This window comes from Thamnophis elegans, chromosome 7 (genome assembly GCF_009769535.1).
Source record: "Thamnophis elegans isolate rThaEle1 chromosome 7, rThaEle1.pri, whole genome shotgun sequence".
Taxonomy (NCBI): Eukaryota; Metazoa; Chordata; class Lepidosauria; order Squamata; family Colubridae; genus Thamnophis; species Thamnophis elegans.
Genome location: NC_045547.1, coordinates 73,237,929 through 73,246,494, shown reverse-complemented (window position 1 = coordinate 73,246,494; position 8,566 = coordinate 73,237,929).

Sequence of the window (8,566 nt, the reverse complement as noted above, 5' to 3'; positions counted from 1 at the left end):
AGTCCTAGCGGATGATGTCAACCACTCTGGATACCTCCACACAAAGAGAAGAGGTGTATCAGGTATGTAGCAACACTTTTTTTCATCCAGGAGAGACCTAAAACTTTGCTGAGCACCTGCCTCTCCTTTCCCAGATTTCACCAGAAAGGACAGGATCGTGAAGAACATTCTCTTCACAAAAAGGGACATCAAAAAAGAAGAGAATGCACCTCCCTAGGCTGCCGACCATAAAAGGAACCAATAGAGGAGCCAAAAATTATGGGAAGAAGTCCATGAGAGGACAAGGAAGACAGGACAACCAGGCGGTATCCCTTGGAATTATAGGATCCCATAGCTAAGCTTTTCTCCCAAGTGTGAATCCCAGTCTCAGTGGGGTGCAAAAATATTCCTCAGAATGGAGACCCAAAAGGGTTTCAACCTTCCCTTGTTAAAGGGAGAACACGGGGGACCCCGGGGTCAAGATGCCCCACAGCCTCCCCAACTTACAGCCTGACTGTTTTTAGTTGCAGCAGGAGAGCAGCTTCGTTCAGGGCCTTTCTTCCATCGGCACTCTTTTTCAGCTGAAGCAGAGCAGGCAAACGGGCAGAGCGGATAGTCCCAACGCCAAGAAACAAGGACCTCTACAGTCTTGCTGTCTTGGTAAGAGGGAGGCAGGTGACAATTGAAGGCAACTAAAGCAGGACAGAGACAAGAGCAGTGGGGGGGAACCGCTCCTGGACTGTCAAAATGTGGCCTGTGCAAAGGCTCCTTAACCTGGGACTAACTTCCTTTTGTACTGACAGGGAAGCTATAGCAGATGTGCAATTCAAAAGGGGCTGGGGAAAAGAGGAAGGGGAGTGCTGGAGCAGCCTGGCTGACTTTACCTTCTCTGCTTCTCTCCACTCTTGTCCCCTGCAAATGCTCTAAGGAAATAAAACTACTCACAGGACTAGCTGCATTGCTTGCCATTTATGACATCAGGTCAGCCTTTTCTTTTTCTGATCTCTCAGGAAAGTTCCACCAGCCAAGGACCCACATGTTGAATCTCGTCTACTGGACATCTTAGGGTTCATGTGGTTGTCCTCCATGAAAATTGGAGAGGAGAATGTTTCAGAGATATCAACTTCAGCAACATTTCTGAGACTTCCTTTCTGGTATTGGAATGGCTGGGAAAAAGTTCCACAAGTCATCACCTCTGTTTTTTGTTTTGGGGAGAGAAGAAATTGCTGGAGACTGCCTTTGGCCTCATGCTCTGAGGTCTTCTTCAGCAGTCAGTAACAACAGAGCATTTAATTTTTATTTTCAAAGTAAGGGCATCGAAGTACATGGGGGAACTTGCAGGAAAATTGGGCCTATAAACATTCACTGAATCCAGTGTTAGAATTCCAGTGAAATGTTCCAATATATTAACTGGCATTAGGGACTTATCTTCTTAAACCCGGGCACAAGGCGAAGGACATTAGCAAAAATATTACATCCTTTACTGAAAAGGCGATGAAACAATGGAGAACTGAGTTGGCAGTAGGGAATGAGATCTACGGAATGGTTAATATCAAGTGAGGAATTTTCCAGGGTGATTCACTTTCACCTCTTCTCTTCATCATCGCAATGATTCCACTATCAGTATTCTTAAAAAAAAAATGAAATTAGGCTACCAAACAGCCAAAGAAGCTGAAAAAATTTCGCATTTACTATATATGGATGATTTGAAACTCTATGGAAAGTCAGAAATAGAAATCCAATCATTGACAAACACAGTCCGAGTATTCAGCACCGATATTTCAATGCAGTTTGGCATGGAAAAATGTGCCACTGTATCCATAAAAAGGGGCAAAATCACTGCATGTGAGGGAATTGAAATGCCCAATGGCCAACTAATTAAATGCTATGAAAATGAAGCCTACAAATACTTAGGCATTCTGCAGTTGGATAACATCAAGCATGGAGAAGTAAAAACTATTGTCAGGTGAGAGTACACCAACAGAGTTAGGAAAATTTTAAAATCTAAATTGAATGGTGGAAATACAATCAAGGCCGTAAATACCTCGACAATACCAGTTATAAGATACACAGCTGGTATAGTTAACTGGACACAAGCTGATTTGGACATTTTGGATCGAAAAACCAGGAAACTAATGACAATGCACTACAGTTTACATCCACGTGGTGATACTGATAAACTATACCTGCCCAGAAAATCAGGTGGCAGAGGATTATTACAAGTGAAGCAAACAGTTGAAGAAGAAAAACATGCATGGGCTGATTATTTAAAAGAAAGTCAAGAACATCTATTAATCGAAGTAAAGAACAAAAATCTACTGAAGGCCCAACAGACGAAACAAGAATACAGAAAAGATGTGATAAAATCAAGAATGGAGAGTTGGCAGAACAAAGCACTGCATGGCCAATTTCTGGAAAAAATAAAAGATAAGTGGACAGTGAACAAACTTGGTTATGGTTAACAACAGGTACATTAAAGAAAGAAACAGAGTCACTAATCCTGGCTGCACAGAACAAGCTATCCGCACAAATGCCATTAAGGCCAAATCGAAAAATCCTCTGATGATACCAAATGCAGACTTTGCAAAGAAGCTGATGAAACTGTTGATCACATACTCAGCTGCTGTAAAAAAATCGCGCAGACTGATTATAAATTGTGGCACAATTCAGTAGCACAAATGATCCATTGGAATTTGTGCAAAAATTATAATATTAAAACAGCAATAAACTGGTGGGAACATCAGCCTGAAAAAGTCACCGAAAATCAGATGGTCAAGATCTTGTGGGATTTCCGTATACAAACGGACAAAATACTGGCGCATAATACACCAGACATCACACTGGTTGAGAAAATAAGGTCACAGTCATAGACATCGCAATACCAGGTGATAACAGGGTCGCCGAGAAGGAACATGAAAAAATAGCAAAATACCAGGACTTAAAAATCGAAATTCAACGACTATGGCACAAACCAGCAGTGGTAATTCCAGTGGTAATTGGCACACTGGGTGCTATTCCAAAAGCACTCGAATTACATTTAAAACAGTTAAAAATAGACATAATCACCATCAGTCAAATGCAAAAAGCCGCACTGCTTGGATCTGCATGCATATTACGAAAATACGTTACGACATCCTAGGCCCCTGGGTGGGGCCCGACTAGTAACCAATGCCAAATCTGGCGAAACAAGTGGCAGCTGTGATACTAAAGTTAGATTCAGTTAAGTCTTGATTACTAGAGGGAAAATGATATAATGCAGGATATAGTCAAATAAAGGAGGGATAATGATAATAACGTGTATATATGTATGGGTACAATATAAAGAAATGAGATGTAAATTGTAAACAGTGATTTGGAAAGGATAGAAAAGTTTGTTATTAAATATTATGGATGTTTAGCTAGAATAGGACATAAGGATTTAGTGTCATTGGAGGATTTTAGAAATAGTAATGAAATGCCAGTATGTGGTTTTGTTCGCTGATTAAAAAACTTTTTTTAAAAAGGACCTTATACTGGAATATCATAAGGAGATGGTGAAAATATTTGATCACACAGAACAAAGAGTGGAAAATATTATAACAAGGGACAATGACCAAAAACCAAGACAATGAGGAGAAAATGGAGCCATCAGAAGGAACAGAAGGGAAACCAGCAAAAGAAGACAACAAAGAGGAATTATGACCAAATTAATAATGATTAAGGAATTAAAGCAGGGGAAAACACTTTAAAATATCTAAAAAAGAAATGGGAGAAACAGAAGATGTTTGGGGGGAAAAAGATAGGAGTTAGAACAGATCGCCTTAAAACTAGACAGTGGAAAGGGTAGAAAAAATAAGATTGCAGAATCAGAATATAGACTTAGAAGTAGATGGAGTAAAAGACTTAAGAAAAGAATATGGGAGACAAGCCAAAAAAAGATAAGATTAAAAATTTGGATGTGGACAAGAGATAATGGATAAGGGAAGAAAAAAAGTTTAAGATTTTCCATGATTATACTTCAATAATGTGTATTATGATGGTATTATTAACATGTCTAAAATATGATTAGCAGTGAAATGAATAATTATTTTGTATGTAGTGCAATGGACATTAGGATAAATATTTTAATATAGATATGAAGAGTGAACAAGGGAATTATGGAAAAAATAAGAATTAAGCATTAATTGGAAAATGAGAGCTTGAATGATGGAATTGTTAAACATGTATAAAATATAATTAGTAGTGAAATGATAAAATTAAACAATGATTATAAATAAAATAATATATTTTAATGTAATCTCTTTCATCTAAACAACAGGGACTGTGCTTTTATTCCTTATTATGATTCCCAAAGCCTCGGGGGGGGGGGGGGCGGGGGCTGGAGAGCCATTCTCAATTTAAAAAGGTGAACCACTTTATTAAATAGAAGGTTCAAGAAGCACTCCCTACAATCAATCTTGGGAGGTATCAGACAAGGCGATTATCTTACTTCCATCGATCTAACGGAGGCTTACTTTCATATACCTATTTCCCCTTTGCACAGGAAATATCTAAGGTTTTATTATCTCCGCCATCACTATCAATATAGAGCCCTGCCGTTTGGCCTTTCTTCTGCCCCCAGGGTTTTTCACTAAAGTTTTGGCAGCATATCTCTGGGAGATACCCATAGGCTGCAGTGCTATTTGGATGACATTCTCTTGCAAGCTAGATCGGCAGAACAGGCTATCAGAGCCCCGGAAGTCACTATCCACACACTGCAGGCTCATGGATTTTCTGTCAATATTTCCAAGAGCCATTTGACACCTACCACTAGACTAGTACATTTAGGTGCCTTGTTGACACTCGCCAATGCAGTGTGTTCCTCTCCTCAGCACACAAACTAACCTCAGGAAGTTAGTGGGGGAGGTAGCCAGGGAACGCCGGGTAGCATTGGCTAAATTGTCCAGTTATTGGACACCATGGTATCTGCCCTAGGGATTGTGCCTGGGCACGATTACACACCAGGGATCTCCAATGGTGTCTTTTGCTCTTTCAGAAAAGATCGTTGAGTTGCTCCCTGGCCAAGATCAACCTTCCTGTGGAGGTCATCCACTCCCTCTTTGGTGGAGATCCCCTGCAATTTCCAGGGGAATTTGCTTCAAAGTTCAAGACATACTGATTCTCACTACGGACACCAGTCTGACTGGCTGGGGAACCCACATTCAATCACAAATGACTCAGGGTCTGTGGGAGCCAGGATGACCGACTCCCACAGTATAAACTGGTTAGTATTGCGGGCGGTCACCTGGCTCTAAGACAGTTCCATCGTTTTGTGGTGGGCAAACATGTTTTAGTCCTCACGGACGTTTCCACGAAAGCGCATATAAACAGGACAAGGGGATACAGGTCTAACTCGCTGATGCAGGAGGGCAGCAACTTGGGGACTTGGGCCGAGGCCAACCTATTGTCCTAACGGCGGAACACATTTCGGGGGTGACGAACATGCAAGCCGATTGGCTCAGCCGAACATTTGTGGACAATGCAGAGTTGGCGCCCTGCACACGTCAATTTTCCAGGATATTGTGGACCACATCGAGTCTGACAGATTACCTTCGCTGAAAGTTGGGGTTGCCTAGCAACAGGGGCATGGCTTAACAACAGTTGTCATCAGACTCAGTCCTAGCGGATGATGTCAACCACTCTGGATACCTCCACACAAAGGTGTATCAGGTATGTAACAACACTTTTTTTCATCCAGGAGAGACCTAAAACTTTGCTGAGCACCTGCCTCTCCTTTCCCAGATTTCACCACAAAGGACAGGACCGTGAAGAACATTCTCTTCACAAAAAGGGACATCAAAAAAGAAGAGAATGCACCTCCCTAGGCTGCCTGCCATAAAAGGAACCAATAGAGGAGCCAAAAATTATGGGAAGAAGTCCATGAGAGGACAAGGAAGACAGGACAACCAGTCAGTATCCCTTGGAATTATAGGATCCCATAGCTAAGCTTTTCTCCCAAGTGTGAATCCCAGTCTCAGTGGGGTGCAAAAATATTCCTCAGAATGGAGACCCAAAAGGGTTTCAACCTTCCCTTGTTAAAGGGAGAACACGGGGGACCCTGGGGTCAAGATGCCCCACAGCCTCCCCAACTTACAGCCTGACTGTTTTTAGTTACAGCAGGAGAGCAGCTTCATTCAGGGCCTTTCTTCCATCGGCACTCTTTTTCAGCTGAAGCAGAGCAGGCAAACGGGCAGAGCGGATAGTCCCAATGCTAAGAAACAAGGACCTCTACAGTCTTGCTGCCTTGGTAAGAGGGAGGCAATTGAAGGCAACCTAAAGCAGGACAGAGACAAGAGCAGTGGGGGGGAACCGCTCCTGGACTATCAAATGTGGCCTGTGCAAAGGCTCCTTAACCTGGGACTAACTTCCTTTTGTACTGACAGGGAAGCTATAGCAGATGTGCAATTCAAAAGGGGCTGGGGAAAAGAGGAAAGGGGAGTGCTGGAGCAGCCTGGCTGACTTTACCTTCTCTGCTTCTCTCCACTCTTGTCCCCTGCAAATGCTCTAAGGAAATAAAACTACTCACAGGACTAGCTGCATTGCTTGCCATTTATGACATCAGGTCAGCCTTTTCTTTTTCTGATCTCTCAGGAAGTTCCACCAGCCAAGGACCCACATGTTGAATCTCGTCTACTGGACATCTTAGGGTTCATGTGGTTGTCCTCCATGAAAATTGGAGAGGAGAATGTTTCAGAGATATCAACTTCAGCAACATTTCTGAGACTTCCTTTCTGGTATTGGAATGGCTGGGAAAAAGTTCCACAAGTCATCACCTCTGTTTTTGTTTTGGGGAGTGAGAAGAAATTGCTGGAGGCTGCCTTTGGCCTCATGCTCTGAGGTCTTCTTCAGCAGTCAGTAAACAACAGAGCATTTAATTTTTATTTTCAAAGAAAGGGCATCGAAGTACATAGGGGAGCTTGCAGGAAAATTGGGCCTATAAACATTCACTGATCCAGTGTTAGAACTCCAGTGAAATGTTCCAATATATGGGAATAGTCTAAGTGGGGGATTGCACTTAGGACAGATATCAGGTATCTGGGAATTTGGCTTGTCACAAGAGCGGTTCTCTTCATGCAAGGACCTCTTCTTGAAGAGGTCACTTTAATTGTAATGCTCCATGGCCAGAATTGCAAATAAGAGACCAAAAGTATTTATAGGGTCCTTTGCTTGAAATGCCATCCCAAAGCATCCTCCCTCCAAAGTGCCTGGGATTTAAGAAGCTGGGAGTAGCCATAGAGGGAGGGTGGTTTTAAAGCCCTAATGAACATACCCTAAAATTGCACATGAATCTTGACCAAAAGAAAAACAAAATTGGAAACTTTGGGTCCCCCACTGTGTTTGAGGCCCCAACACCATAAAACCTCTCTAGGGAGAAAAGAGCAGAGTGTTCTTTTTCCTTTCGTTCTGTTTGATGGTGGACTAGGGAATCCCTGGATGGGATGTCTCGCTGCTAATACTTGCATTGATGGGTCCAAGGGAAGATGGAGAATGATTCTGCCAGACACTTTGGCAACAATACGATGGGCTTCTTTGTTGTCTCTTTCAACTTACTAAAGTCCAGAAGACATTTCCACAATTTCCACTGGAAATTGGACTGACTGAAAATGAGGATGGTTTCATTAATGAAGGTAACTTTCTTTTGTAAACATTAAAGGTGTGTGTGTCTCACCCTTTTTCCCCAGGCAGGTGACTTAACAGTAGAGAAGCTGTGTCATCTTGACTCCCACTGCTGTTTAGCCAAGGATGAACAATGGATGAAAAGGACTTTCACGCTATCGCAGATCCCTTCATTTGTCCTATCTACAACTTTCAATTATTACATGTAAATGTGTAGTTACTCTGTTCTACCCTTCTGACTTTAAAATAGAATAAATCCTGATATTTATGCTTTTAAATCCTTAGATTATCTTCATCACTTCAAGGATGGATCTTTCTGCTATTGAACTGCAATGTTGATGTTCGAAGATGGCGCCGAGGCTACGTGTGTTGTGAAACAGATGCAAACACTGGTCAGTTTTATTATGCTGCAGCAGGTTGATGGTGTGGAGTTGGATTACGAAATGCTTGAGTTTCGGCAAATCTGGGTTTTTCCTCTATTGAGTATATGATTGATGCTGCTTTTTTGTCACATGGTGTCTCTCTTCTTAAGCCATGTAGCAGCTTTGGACAGGAATGGATGTGGTGCCTGGAACTCACCTGGTTTCTTCAAATGTGCTGGCTGGACCATCCTCTCTCCAGGCTGGAGAAAGAATCAAAGACTCTGCGATTCCACAGACTCCCCTGACAGATGGAATAGAGGTGATAAATTGTTATTTTTTTAAAAAATCAGCTCTGTAATTATACAAAGAAAAAGGCCTTTTTATGTCTAATGGAAGAATTACTAAGGAAAATAAAGAAATAAATCAGCAGTGCTTCTTCCTATCAGCTGATCCCTTTTCCTTCTTGCAAACTTTTATTTCAGTTTAATCTCTCACTGGAAGAAACAGAAGGCTTTCTCTGCTGGGACCCAAATACTAGCTGTTTTACTGCAGAATCAGCAAGCCAGCCCAGAAAGTCGTATTCTAGGTAA